The 14,188-nt window shown below is 39.2% G+C and overlaps 1 protein-coding gene across 2 annotated transcripts in view; it reads left to right on the forward strand.

Moving 5' to 3' along the window:
- Window positions 1–14,188, forward strand: part of tub (TUB bipartite transcription factor) — a 229,835-nt gene that overhangs the window by 97,091 nt on the left and 118,556 nt on the right. The gene's annotated exons all lie outside the window — the stretch shown is intronic.

Genomic DNA, 14,188 nt, shown 5'->3' on the forward strand with positions numbered 1-14,188 from the left:
TTTTCTTTTTAAAGCCACTTGCTGTATTATTATTATTACTAATTTAAAAGTCATTAATCATTTGACATCTCTAGTTAGAATCATGTACGGTAAGTTTTTCCCAGTTGGTGATTCATCCAGGAAGTCAAAGCAACATAGGGTTATTCTATGAGACACTCGAAAGTAGGATGGAAACCACTAGGGAAATTATTTTAAAAGCCAGAGATGTCCTAACTTGAAGAATCAGTCATGTGTGCTCCTTGTAAGTATGCTAAGAAAATGAAGACATTTTGTTACCTGAGATAAAAGAACATCCCCCCCCCCCCAATCCACACATTTAGGCTGGTTGAACTGGCACATTTTTGTGGGATGGGATGAGGGGAAGCCTTCAAATTTTCCTACCAAAATAAGATTTCTAGATACACTAATTCATGTGTGTTTTAGATTTCTCTCCATGTCCTTAGATAATGGCAACTACAGAATAAATTCAACATCATGGCCAATGTGTTCCTATATTGTCTACATAACTTTTCTTTAAAATGGCATCTATGGCAGATCGAGAACAAATGCAGACATATTAGTGCAGCAGCCTGCAATGAATGTTACCCTTCTCCTTCTCATGTCTGCCAATATGGCCTCCTGAAAATGCTTATGCAAACAGCACTTCTTCCCAATTTAGAGTGTTCAATCTATTTTTGCTAAACTAGTTGGAACCCCTCCCCCTTCTGCGTAAAGGATGTGGTAGTGGTTACAGTGTTGGACTGGGACTTGGGAGATCAGAGTTCTGGTCATTATTGTACCTCTAAACTCAGGTCCGAACTATTTACAAGGTTGTGGTAATTAGAAACAAGTAAGGATGAGATAAGCCATACACGCTACCTTGAATGCACTGGAGGAAATTTGGATGTGAAAGTAATGGCTAAATAAGTAAGTCTTCTTTTTAGGACTGATCAGGGAGGTTTGCAAGGTCCACTCTCAGGAATATATGGATCCATTCCTAAAGCATTTTAAGATTTGCCCAAAGAGCATATATGCTCTTTCATGCTCTGCAACTGTGCCAGCTGATGCCAGAAACAGCCCCAATTAATCCTCTGTTATTCCATTCTTTCAGTTGCTAGTTGGTCTCTCTCTTCTACTCATTTCTCTCCTTTGCCTTCAGTTTACTTCAGCTACCACAGACTAAGTTCAAAGTGCAAAAGTATGGTAGTTTGCAGGGAAGAGGAGCAAGTGGGTGCTCTGAATGTGATTTTCCTGCTTCTTGGCAGGGGGCTGGACTGGATGGCCCATGAGGTCTCTTCCAACTCTATGAAATGGCTGAAATTGGTCATTTACCATTAGGAATGCAAAACATCCTTCAAGGAAAGTGATTTGCAGGGAAAGAGAGTTTGAATTAAGCCTTTTCTTGTATACAAAATCCCATTAACGTGAAGAGTTTTACTGGCTGAGAATATACACACACTTCCTTACAAAAGTGATTGAGACTGCAGTTAAGTGGAGGCCACTTTAATTCATCTCTGATAGTTCATCTAGATAAAAAAAAGATACTGATGAAAACTGTGATAAATGTCATTTGATTGTCTGACAGTGCTTCATTACTCAAGGAAAAAGTCATCGATCTCTACCATCTAATAATCAACCAGTGATGCCCTTTTGGTAATTTTTCTTAGGAAGCTGCTATATTGAAACAATTGGTTGTTACTGAGCTGTCTGCACTGTAGACAAAGCCAAAAATATGAAATAATAAACTGAAAATAATAGAAATTATCAAAAAGTTTGTATTTATAAAGGCAAGTAATTATGGTGGCGACCCCTTAACTGAGTGTAAACTCAGTAAGTCATGCATTTTATGCCTCTTTCTCCAATTTAGCATTTTTTATTTACTGAATTCTCATGGTTTTAACAGATGAGATACTTGTAGCTCTTTAGATCTTGTTAGACTGCATTTCCCATCTTCTATCACTAGAATAACAAATAGTGAACAATGCTGGGAGTTGTAGTTCGACAACATTTGGTTGGCCTCATGGCTCCCACTCTTGCTATTTTTGTTGTGGTCCTTCAAGTTCTTTTTGACTTATGGAAACCCTAAGGTGAAACTATCACAGGATTTTGTGAAATGAAGAGTGCTCCAAACACAAAAAGAATTTTGTATATTATGGTTTAATTCTAATCTCAGCTAGAGGATGAATGTGTTTACTTATTCATTAAGCAATTCAATCCATCTTTTCTATTTGGGATTAGACATTTGAATTCAAGATGCTTCCTGTTGGTCAGTTCCCACATCTGTGTAAAACGTCACAGAGAAAAGTGGAAATCCCTGGTGCAGAGAGATCTGTTGTGTTAATGTGTCAGTATTAGTTGAAGTTTTGCCATAGATTCCACCTTTTCTCAGTTAAGCATGGAGGTAGATTTCTACTCACAATGATGACAAAGACTCGTGTGTTGGGTAAAAAAAAAAGACCACAACTTTATTGGTTACCGCTCAGTTGGTTGGCACACTACATGGGTCTAGGATTCTATTAGATTGTGTTGCTGTCATGACCAATGACACCTGGATCTGTCACCTAAGTCCAATTATTGACGGCGGGTGCCTGCCCACACTTGGACAGGCCATGAACCACTGCCTACCACTCAAGGGTTCCCTGACCTGGATACCAATATGTTTGCCCAAACCCACCTGTTCTGGCATGTTGATTAGAATTCTAGACCCATGTTACCTGCCACAAAGTCAGCCACTCATGGTTGACCATCACTAAAACTTTCAGCTGCAACAAATATCATTTATACAGGCTCCATAAACTATGATTCTGCCAATGCCTGTTTGTACTGCAAAATTCACTGCTAGCAGGCCCATAAGCCCTCCCCAGTCCATGACCTGTTGGTCCCTATCAAATTACTAACCAGGCTTAATCTTGCTTATCTTCAGAAGTAAGATAAGATATTCAGGACACTATGATGAACAGCCAGTTTTCACTGACCAATTTTATTTGGATTTTCTTGTTAACTCTTTGACTCAGTCTATAGATTTGTGTATACATGTAGAAAAGCATCCTTCAATTTGGTGCTCTCTCTGGTAACCCCTGCTGTCTAGTGATAATGAGGACTGTGGTGCAGCACATTTGTATGGTATCAAGTTGGGAAAAGTTGGTATAATACTCTCAGGTATACAGAGCATTAAATTCAATGAAAGCGGAATCTCTTGTGTTTCTATGCATTTTAGGAACATTGTCAATGTTGTGATTTGTGGTGACTGCTGACTCCCATGTCAGTGGAATGATAAATCCTCTTTGGAATTTTGTCTGAATCTTAAAGGAAGCATTCAGTATGCTATTATAGTGATAGAGTTTGCAGTTTAGTAAGCTTTATTGAAGCCTAGACTAAAATTCAGAATGCATAGAGAGCCCATTGACATTAGAGCCACGGATACACTGATCATCATTTCTTTCATTCTTCCTGTTGAATAAATAAATAAATAAATAAATAAATAAATAAATAATACATTATAACCCATCCTAACCCTGCTGAGTCTCAGAAGAAACCAGCTGTATAATGTAGGATTGCTAATGTAAACTTGAATAGTTTGTTGTCGTTTTGTCACAGTGCTGGAACTCAACATTCATTTCTACAACTAGAAACATAATGCAGACTCAAAGCACATATCTGATCTCATTTACTTCTTAACATAACCTTCTGAATAGCAAGCAATCCATAAATGTGTTTTTTTCCAGAGCATCAGACCTTCACGGCTAAGTGCTGCAAATGTCTAAAATCCTGAAGGCTATTAAGATGATCTATGATTGCTAAAGATGAAATCCAAGGAAGAAAATCCATTTTAAACTGTAGCTTTAAAAAGGGTCAGGAAGATAAACAAGCTTTTTCTTGTTAAAAATACTCTCCGGGTGTGAAGTCCCAGGTCACAATGACATTGGAATCAATACTGGATAGTCAGTCGGAGAGCAGATATTTATGATATGTTGGGCCAAAAAATTAAAGTGCAATTGTACAAAAACAATATAATTTTACAAAATATGCAAGGACCAATGGTTATTATAGCATCACAGTGGTAACATCTGATGGACTCCTGGGATGTATAAACAGGGGCATTTATAATTTTTGGCTAGAGAGCTGATTTAGTGCATCACCAGATTATATAACTCCAGGGTTCCATAATATTTAGCCATGGCAGTTAAAGTGGGATCATAGTGCTACTGAAGTATAATGTGAAAGTGTCCCTGGCAATGGACACTGAACAAGAAGACCAAGGATGTCCATGTGAGGTTAAAAAGACTGAGAAACCTTTTACTTGCGAAAGTGTAAAGTTCATCAAAGGACCTCCAGCAATTTGTCCTGCATTGTCTTTGCCTGCACAGAGTCTCATGGAGTTAGATTTGCTGGATGGTTTTTCAGTTTTTCCAACATCTTTCAGCAAGCAGTTTGTTGCATTAGGAAGCACTATTGTTATATTAGGGGTCTGCTGTGCCCCAATAACAGATAAAGTCTTGGCCATTTATTTTGAAAAAATTAAAAATGGTATTTCAACTCATTTTCTCCTTAAAGCTTCTGTTGAAATACAGAGTCTTTACCAGTCAAAACCATTGATACTACAGCTATATTGGTGAGCAACCACTTGTGGTAACTGGACCAAACATAAGTAGAGCTAAATTATAAGTATTAGCCATGATGCTGTTTACTACTTGGGATTGCATTAGGGCTGCATGTGATAAAGTAGATAGTTAACAAAAGCTTATGCTTTTTTGTTAACAAAAGCTTATGTCATTTTGTTCTCTCAGTGCTACAAGATCTAAGGTGCTACAACATCTCTGTATACCGTTATCCCAGACTAACATGGTCTTTACATTCAATGAGCAAAATATGTTCATGTCATTTCTTTTGACAGGGTTCTTTCTGCTTATGTTCAGGCATTTTGTGTAGATTTTTTTTCAGGAACCTTTCAAAGATTTTGAGGGAAAGAATTAGATCCAAGAATAGGGGAAATGTACACATGAAGCTCTGATGTTACAGTCTACTTGGAGTGCATCAGGAAGATGAACATATACATTGGATCATTAATGATGTATGCTGCCAGGGCAGTTATACCCAACTCATTCTGACATACCAGCATAATGTCATCTTATGATTGTAGATGAACTACTGCTGCACTAGTACAGTGATCAATCTGCCCCTTCTTATCTGCATCTCTGGACCATAGGGACATGATGGTCCAGGCTAATACACACAGTGCATTAAACTGGAGGCTCATTTTGTATTTTGGAGTAAGCTTTGTTACTCTAATGCTTCCTTCAAGTTGATATCTGAATGTCAGTGTGCACATACTGTAATTCCATATCTTTAACTCTGCTTAAAACTGCTGCCATTCCTTCCTTTCCTCCACCCCAGCCTTTACCAAAGGCCAATAACAATGCTTTCTGAGAAATATGGGAGTTTTAGTCTAACACATCTAACACAACACTTTTATTGAAACCCTTGGAAGCCTTTTGCTTTGAGCTTTATTATTTTGAGACCAAAATATTCTAAATTTTTAAAGACTCTTTTTTTGGAGGTTTCTTTTGAGTCTTGTCTAAAGAGCACAGACCTTTTTTTCTCTCTCTGGCTTTTGAGACTGGCATACAGGAATCCCTCTATGCCTTAAAAAGGGATCTCTCTGTGCCTTAAGAACTGGAGTCTGCAAGCTGTTTCTTGCTCAGCTTCCTTTTCTAACTCTGGGTTCAAACAATTACTACATTTCAGAGGATGCAGCATTTCTGACAATGGCAGAGTCTGCCAGTAAGACCAGGCACTGAACAGAGGAAGCTGATAAAACAATATATACGAGGCAAAGGGAAACCATATGGGCCCTCATCTGTTTCCTTTAAAATCAGGATGTCTCTGAGATACAAATGTGGCTAATTGAGCATAGCGCATAAGCATGAGATATTCTTTCCCAGATACTACAGTGACTAGAGATCTCTATAGTAGGGTGGGAAAAGGAATAGCTATTTAACATGAACAATAAGTGGCAAAAACTATGGTCTAAGTGTTGGTGAAAGGAATGTAAACAGGAAGCAGTTCAGTTTTCAAACAATCATGTTTCTCTAAGTAGTCAGGGTATCCTGGTTTCTCAGGTATCTGGAATAAGTGATCTTGGGCTCCACTGAAAGGGAGCTGAGATAATATTTCTTGCACATTAGCCTAAGTCTACTAATGAAATCCAACTAAAGCAGGTCCATTGAATCAATGGAATATACAATACTTGTTGAGTTTCTGAGTTCTGATTGACATAATGGGCCTACTCTAGTTTTGACTAACAACTGGTTCAAGCCTTTTAATGCCCTTTAATGCTCTTTTCTAGTTTGTCACATTTTAGTTTATCATTTTTAAAAATCATGGGCACTATGAAGGCTTCTATGTAAAATGTTGATGCTACATTTGTTCCCTGTACTCACAGTTTGTCAAGCCTGAGGCCACTTCCATGCAGCCGTTTAACCCGCATCCAGTTGGGTTTCTTCTTTTTAAAGGCTTTTCTGGATTCAGCACATAACTTCTAAGATTTTCTTTTGATGACTCACCAGTGAAATAATGAGACCACACCAGAATATGGGGTAAACTGGGCCATCTGTCTTGAGCTAGTAGTTATTGTAACTGTGAACCAGAGGTATCCTTAACCAAAAAGGGGGGGGGGAGAGTATACTGATGTGGAAAAGGTGGCTGCAGCAATATCTTCTTAAACCTCCCTGCCACCTATCTCAGGCAAAGATACCAGGTCCTAAAGGTAACACATTGTTCCCCAGACCTCACACACTTGGAACTCTTTCCCAAGGTCTCCCCCTTAAGTCTCAAGGTCGGGGAAGTAAGCCTCAGGGTCACCCCAAAGAAAAGCCTCTATCCTCGCCTCCCCAGTTCCAAGACCTAAAAATGTGATTCCAGAGGATTACCTTCCATTCTAAAGGGGCAGCATGGGTGCTCACCAATGTCCATATCAACAAAAACCTGTCACTGACCAAAAACTAATCACAGACCACACCCAAAGCCAATTCCCTGGTCCTCAGCTCACAGTGCGGGGTAGGCAAAAAAAACCCTTCAACAGGAGAACAAAATCCTACCCAGCCCCTAGACAACAAATCAGACTTGGGTGGGCTCAACACCAAGATTGGAGAGACAGGTAATGGGAACTGTCTTCTTAAATAGCTTCCCTAAGGTCCATTCCTCTTTCAGCTGCCGATGCCCAGCTCCCACAGGTGGCTTCATTTCTGTATGGGCCATCAAATAGAGCCCCAATTCAGGCTGCACAGCTGGATCTTGGTTCTTAAAACAGAACTCCAGTGTTTTCTTTCTCTCTCTCTCTTGGTGCTCCGATTGCCTATTCTCAAACTTTTCACCACACTGGTGCCTCTCAGCTCACTTTCATCTGTGAAATATTGGAGAGTATGCAGCATTTGGGGAGGCAGTTCTTCACTTTTGCTATAAAATCTGCTTCTGTTCCTTTAGGTTCCTTTAAAATTTGCTGAGTATAATTATAGCAGCATATTTGCACTTCAGACCATTCTCATCAAAGGGCAAGTGGGGGCAGGCAAACATTTCCTTTTCATCATTATAAAACATATGATTTATTATTCCATATACAGGTTGAGTATCCCCTATCTGAAAAGCTTGGGAACAGAAGCCTGTGGGATTTCTGATTTTTGCAGATTTTGGAATACCTGTACAGTAGAGTCTCACTTATCCAACACTCGCTTATCCAACGTTCTGGATTATCCAACGCGTTTTTGTGGTCAATGTTTTCAATACATTGTGATATTTTGGTGCTAAATTCGTAAATACAGTAATTACTACATAGCATTACTGCGTATTGAACTACTTTTACTGCCAAATTTGTTGTATAACATGATGTTTTGGTGCTTAATTTGTAAAATCATAACCTATTTTGATGTTTAATAGGCTTTTTCTTAATCTCTCCTTATTATCCAACATATTCACTTATCGAACGTTCTGCCGGCCCGTTTATGTTGGATAAGTGAGACTCTACTGTACATACATAATGAGATATCTTGGAGATGAGACTAGGATGTGGAGCAATGGGCTCAAATTGCAGGAAAGGAGATTCCACCTGAACATTAGGAAGAACTTCCTGACTGTAAGAGCTGTTCAACAGTGGAATTCACTGCCTCGGAGTTTGGTGGAAGCTGCTTCCTTGGAGGCTTAAACAAAAGCTGGATGGCCATCTGTCAGGGGTACTTTGATTGTGCTTTTCCTCCAAGGCTTGGACTAGATCACCCATGTGGTCTCTTCCACCTCTATTGACTTTATCATAAAGGCCCATGGATTTGGCCTGTATTGCGGCAAATTCATGGGTTCCCAGTAGAGGAAATGGAGAATCCGTCACTCCATGTTCCGCATCACCCACCTTACTGTGCCCCTCATCCCATGGGAGAAACATCGCCACCTGGCTTCCCCCCATTGTTGGGAAGGTTCCCATGTTGCCGCCGCTTCCTTTCCCTTTTTGGCACGGAGCCCAGTTGGAAGTGCCTGTGCATCGTGTGAAGGGCTCCATGCTGAAAATGGCAGGGAAGCAGCATACGACAGGCAAATCGGCTCATGTGATAAGGTGGTATGATTCTATGATTCTATGAATTCAGTGATTCCAGCATTGCTGTCACTCTTCATAGCAGTGGAAGAATTCTTCATTTGAAATGTGAACTATGGATAATGCTTTTAACCCCATTTTACTGTTGTTGCATAATGTGTTGTATTGGCTTATATTATGATTTATTTTTATGATTGAATGTTTATATTGTTTATTTGTTTGCTTAATTTATTGTTTATTATTTTATATTGTAAGCTTCCCTGAGTCCCCATGGAGAGATGGGGGTGGGATATAAATAAAATTTGATAAATAAAATTGGTGTCGCTCAAAGCCTTTGTTGGAGCTACATAGGTCCTTTCAACTGTCCCAAAATGATGCCCTTTGAGGTGGGTTTTGAGTTTGGGGAAAGAAATCACATAGAGCCAGGTCAAGGCTGTTCTGTGGTGAAAAAGTAGTCAGAACAGCCTTCACGTGAATTGCATTGTTCTCAGTGCTGGAAGCTGAAGTAAAATAGTATACCTTCATCAGAAGGACATTGCTCCAGGCTTCTCTGCAAACTCCTATGCACTTTGCTTACATACCAACTGCTGTAAGGGCATGGACGCAACTGAAGAAGGTTAAACTGTGTGTCTGTATTCCTTCTCCACCTGCCTCAGCCCTCACTTTCCTTTCCTGGCATTCTCATTACTTTTGGGACAGATCACATATTCTCCCACCTTGCACCACAAACAGTAGCTGAGCAGCCCTTATTTGCTCCATTTGTCTGCTGGCTTTTAACATGGACTCATGGGAAGGCATTGACAATCCCATTAATAGTGTCATGATCAACTATGGATCCGTGACTCCAGGTTACTAATCCATAACTGCAACATGGAATACCAGCCATGATTAGTAACTGACTAGACCAGTGGTTCTCAACCTGGAGTCCCCAGATGTTTTTGGCTACAGCTCCCAGAAATCCCAGCCAGTTTACCAGCTGTTAGGATTTCTGGGAGCCGAAGGCCAAAAACACCTGGGGACCCACAGGTTGAGACCCATGGACTAGAGCATGATCCAAGAACTCACCATTTCATATCTGTCTATAGTATTATGTCTATTGAAATGGCACATTGGAGTATTTAACTGATTACTTTGTTTTTTTATCTTTTAAAATTGCTTTAGGAAAATTTTTCTCTTATACCTTGCCCTGAACAAACATAGTAAGAAAAGGAAAAAAGGAAAGGAATAAAGATGAAATTCTTTTTTTTAAAAGAAAATAATATTTGAAAGGGAGGATATGACTTTGCATATTCCTCTTAGCGATGTGTCGCCTGTCACAGCCGTGTCACATTTTTGACATCTGAATTCACACTAATAGATTGCTTAACCAATTTCACCAAGTGATTTCAAAACAAAATGACAACTACTTGCTTGTATATCGAGTATCCTTGTTCTTTTGCAAATAATATATTGACACTTTTAGAATGCAAAAGTCACAAATGATATGCTTTCATTTGAAAAATCTGTGCAAACAACTGGTGATAATAGACTGAATTACTGATGATTCATGATAATCATTTTGGTGATCATACCCAAAGGGATGAAGGAGGTTTAAACAAAGCACTGTTATGCTTTTTGTTCTCAGGAGGGGTTGCTGTGTATTTTGAGTCAACACTTATTCCTGAGTTAAGTTTATCATTTTGACATACTCCACTGGACACAAACTCTTTTCCAAGGTAGAATAAAATTTTTGAGAAGAAAAATATTTCAGAGTTAAACTGCCAAGCATCAATTCTTTGGCATCTTTAAAATCTGAAACTGTATTCTATTTTAAGAACTTTCCACCACTTCACCAAAATTTCAGCAAAATGTCTCTACAGTTTCCAATGGGTAGTTACAAATAAATAAAACCATCAATAGGGGTTACGGAATACTTTTTGGAAAACATGGACCACAGCTCTCAAATTCCACTAGCCATTTGGGGATTCTTGTCCTTCAAAGGAACATTTCCAAACTTCAGTCTTACAGCTGATGGGATAATTATTATCAGAAAAGGTATTACATAAATACTAATCTAGAAAACAAGTCACATATTTTACATCAGGCATATATATATGATAGCAGTATCAAAATATGATGACAAAAAGCATGTGACCAGAAAAATAAAAATTCATGTTAGTAGGACTTCCCAACCTCATTGGCTGCAACAGTTTTTTTTTCTAAAGGATAGACCTATCCTCAACAACACAAAACCATAATAGTTATTTCTAGGCGTTACTGGTGACTGATGTAGTTTTTGGACACCTGGTTGAGTCATCTAATTAAGAATATTGAAATGACTTCAAAGTTTTCAGAATTGGTTGTCTATCTTTATGGACTGGAGTCAGCTCTTTTGGAGGGGGAGGGAGCTGAACTGTTATGGATCAGAGCCAACTATTGGTTTCCACATACTCCATTATTGTGGATTTGAGTGAACAATTGGTTTCCATGGATTGTTTTTAAATGTTTGGTTGTTACAGTTGTATTTACCTTGTGTTTATACTTTCACAGTCTTCATTCCACAGAGTGCATTCTTTTGAATTGGAGCTCAGAAATTTGTTTCTACAGCCCTTGTTCAATTGTGTGCTTGTCACTTTTATGATTTATAGTTCTTGATTTAAGTTTCCTGCTTGCAGTTTTTTTCTCCCCGTTTATTTTGTTTTATATTTCATTTTCTTCCTTCCCCTTCGACACAGAGAATGTGTCTTGCTGCTATTGGCCGTTGCTATGTTTTGTGCAACTAATTCTTTTTGTTGTTGTTCGTGTTGTGTGCTTTCAAGTTGCTTCTGACATATGGTAACCTCAAGGTGAACCTATCATAGGGGTTTCTTGTCCAAGATTGGTTCAAAGATGGTTTACAATTGCCTTCCTTTGAAACTGAGGAAGTGTGACTTGGCCATGTTTATTAAGTGGGTGTTTATCCAAAGAGGAATCAAGCCATTATATCACTGAGTCTCTCTTATTTTAATATTGCTATGATAGCACTGATTAAACATATATCTATTTTATTGTTCTATATTTACTTGCTGCCTTTTCTGTTATTGGGAGTTCTTGTTATTGTGATTTTTAGTATTTGAGACTCTTCTTGACTGTTTTTATAGAAGTGGGAAGACTTTGGAAGTATCCAAATCCAATCCCTTTTTCAGAGCTAGATGGCTATGCAATCTTTGCTTAAAATTACCTGCATCAATATAGAACTTGTGGCCGCCTGAGCCAGATAATTTTAACACTTAATGTTAAACAGTTCTTGCCATTGGCAAAAGAATGGAGAATGTGTGTCATTCCAAATATTTGATTTCATTACACCTCCCATTAGTGGCGACTGCTGGTTCCAATATTTGTGGCATGATGGATTCATTCTTGGCTTTGGCAGGCGTTCAAGGAGCTATCCATAGTGCTGAAATTATTTAGGAAATTTGGAGAATCACTTTAAAGGATTCACTGTCCCACTGAAATGGGAGCCACCAACCACCACTGTGACCCTTCATTCTGCCCAATATGACCAGTGACCAGAGAGGACTGGAGTTGTAGTCGAGTATCTAGAAAACCTGAGGCTTTCCATTTTGCACTTAGGAGTTTCCCCTCCATCCCCAAAACACCCCTTCCCCAGCAATTTCTACTTCTAAGTTCTAATTCTGCTTCCTAGAATAAGAACTCTGCTTCATTTTCTATGTGACAGTCCTTATAGTCATTAGACAATACAGTATAAATACTTGCTTATGAAGATATGCTTTCTCAACACTACACAATTCTCATGCAGAATAGCAACATCATGCAACTCATGTCAATAACTGGGTACTGTTATGTAATGCACAATGTGTTTGTATGTACAACTCTGTTTCTACTGCTTTCAACAGAATCATCATCATCATCATCATCATCATCATCATCGTCATCATTTCTGTCCCACCACCATCTCCCCAAAGGGACTTGGGATGGCTCACAAAAAGTACATTACAGTGCCACGACAAAACAGTATACATTTATATAAACATCATACTAATATAAATCCTACCAATTTAAAATCCAACAGACTCAGCAAAGCTGCAGATAAAAACAAGCTGTATACTGTCTCAGCCCATAAAGTGCTAGCATAAATCAGCATAAATCAGTCACTAAGTCTTCGGGTATTGTGGTTAAGGTACTAATCATGGCCCAAAGGCTTGTACAAAAAGCCATATTTTCAGTTGTGACCAGAAAGCTAGGAGGATGAAGGCTAACCTGATCTCTTTAGTGAGGGCATTCCAAACCTGGGGGGCATCATCAAGAAGGCCCTTTCCTTTGTCTTCACCAACCACGCTTGAGACGGAGATGGGACTGAGAGGAGGGCCTCGTGCTGGTTCATACAGGCGGATGCAGACTCAAAGACAGGTTGGACCCGAAGCGTATAGTTCTGTTCCTCTGTGTGTGCACCTTCTAGTTGTCTGTTGGCTTATGGTGAGAACATGAATTTCATAGGGTTTTCTTAAGCAAAAAATACAGAGGTGGTTTTGCCAGTTCTTTCCTCTGAAATCTGACCTACCACACCTGGTATTTGTTGGTGGTCTCCTATCCAAGTACTAACTGGGGCTGACCATGCTACCTTTCAACAACAGGTGCCATCAGATTACTTTAGAATATCTAGGCCATTTTATCGTTGATGAATAATTTGCTCCACATGTGTAGTGCAACTAACACAATTCCAACTGCCACTATCACCACCACTGTCTTCTCTTCCTCCTCCTTATTTATACTCTTATTTTGTTTTTCAAGATTGAGACTCACAGCAGCTTCCAGCTGAAATGATTACAATGTAATCTAGTCAGTCTCCCCATAATATTTTCTTCTCTGTGCTAAACATATAACAGTTTTTCAGCCATTCCCCATAGGACTTAACTCCCAAGTTCCTCACTATCACAAGAGCTGTCCTCTGGAGATGCTTCTTTTAATGTCCCAAACATTTGGTGCTCAGAACGGATTTTTATAGGGTTACACTGCTACGAGTATGGGAAAAGCTTAATTTGTAAATAGAGTAGCTCCGGCTACATCTCTAACAAGAACAGGAAGAAAGGCCCTTGGGAGGATGCAATAATAGAAGGCACTTCAGGGACCTACACATCCCAAAGTCTCTCACACTAAATTGTGCAGCTAGTCAACAAGCCAGCTAGTGGAAGAGGATAAACTGAGCCAGTCAACATTTTAGCAGCTATATTCCATACTAATGCAAGTTTCTAGACTATTTTCAAAGGCAGAAACATATAACATATCATCTAATTGGGAGACTGGTCTATCCAAGCCCAGGAGAAGGTGAAGCTGATGAAAGTGTGAAAGCTGATAAAAACTATTGTGTGCCATAGAGGCTACTTGAGAAGGTGAAGCTAATCATCTTTGTCCTTAGCTAAGTTGCCCAGATGTTCTTCCATTAACATGAGGTCATATGTTTCTTTAAAAAAGCATGATGAGAGAGACACAAGACATTATTCCTGGCCAGCTTGGTTGGTGATATAACAATAGTGGCATCAAAGTCAACTCCATCAATCTGGTGAGTCCAGCTATCACTTGCATTGTGGGCTGGGGAGGAGGCAGTATCTTGTCTCATTGTGCTTTCCTGCAATCAATGGTATTTCTTTCCTT

This window comes from Anolis carolinensis, chromosome 1, assembly GCF_035594765.1.
Source record: "Anolis carolinensis isolate JA03-04 chromosome 1, rAnoCar3.1.pri, whole genome shotgun sequence".
NCBI lineage: Eukaryota > Metazoa > Chordata > Lepidosauria > Squamata > Dactyloidae > Anolis > Anolis carolinensis.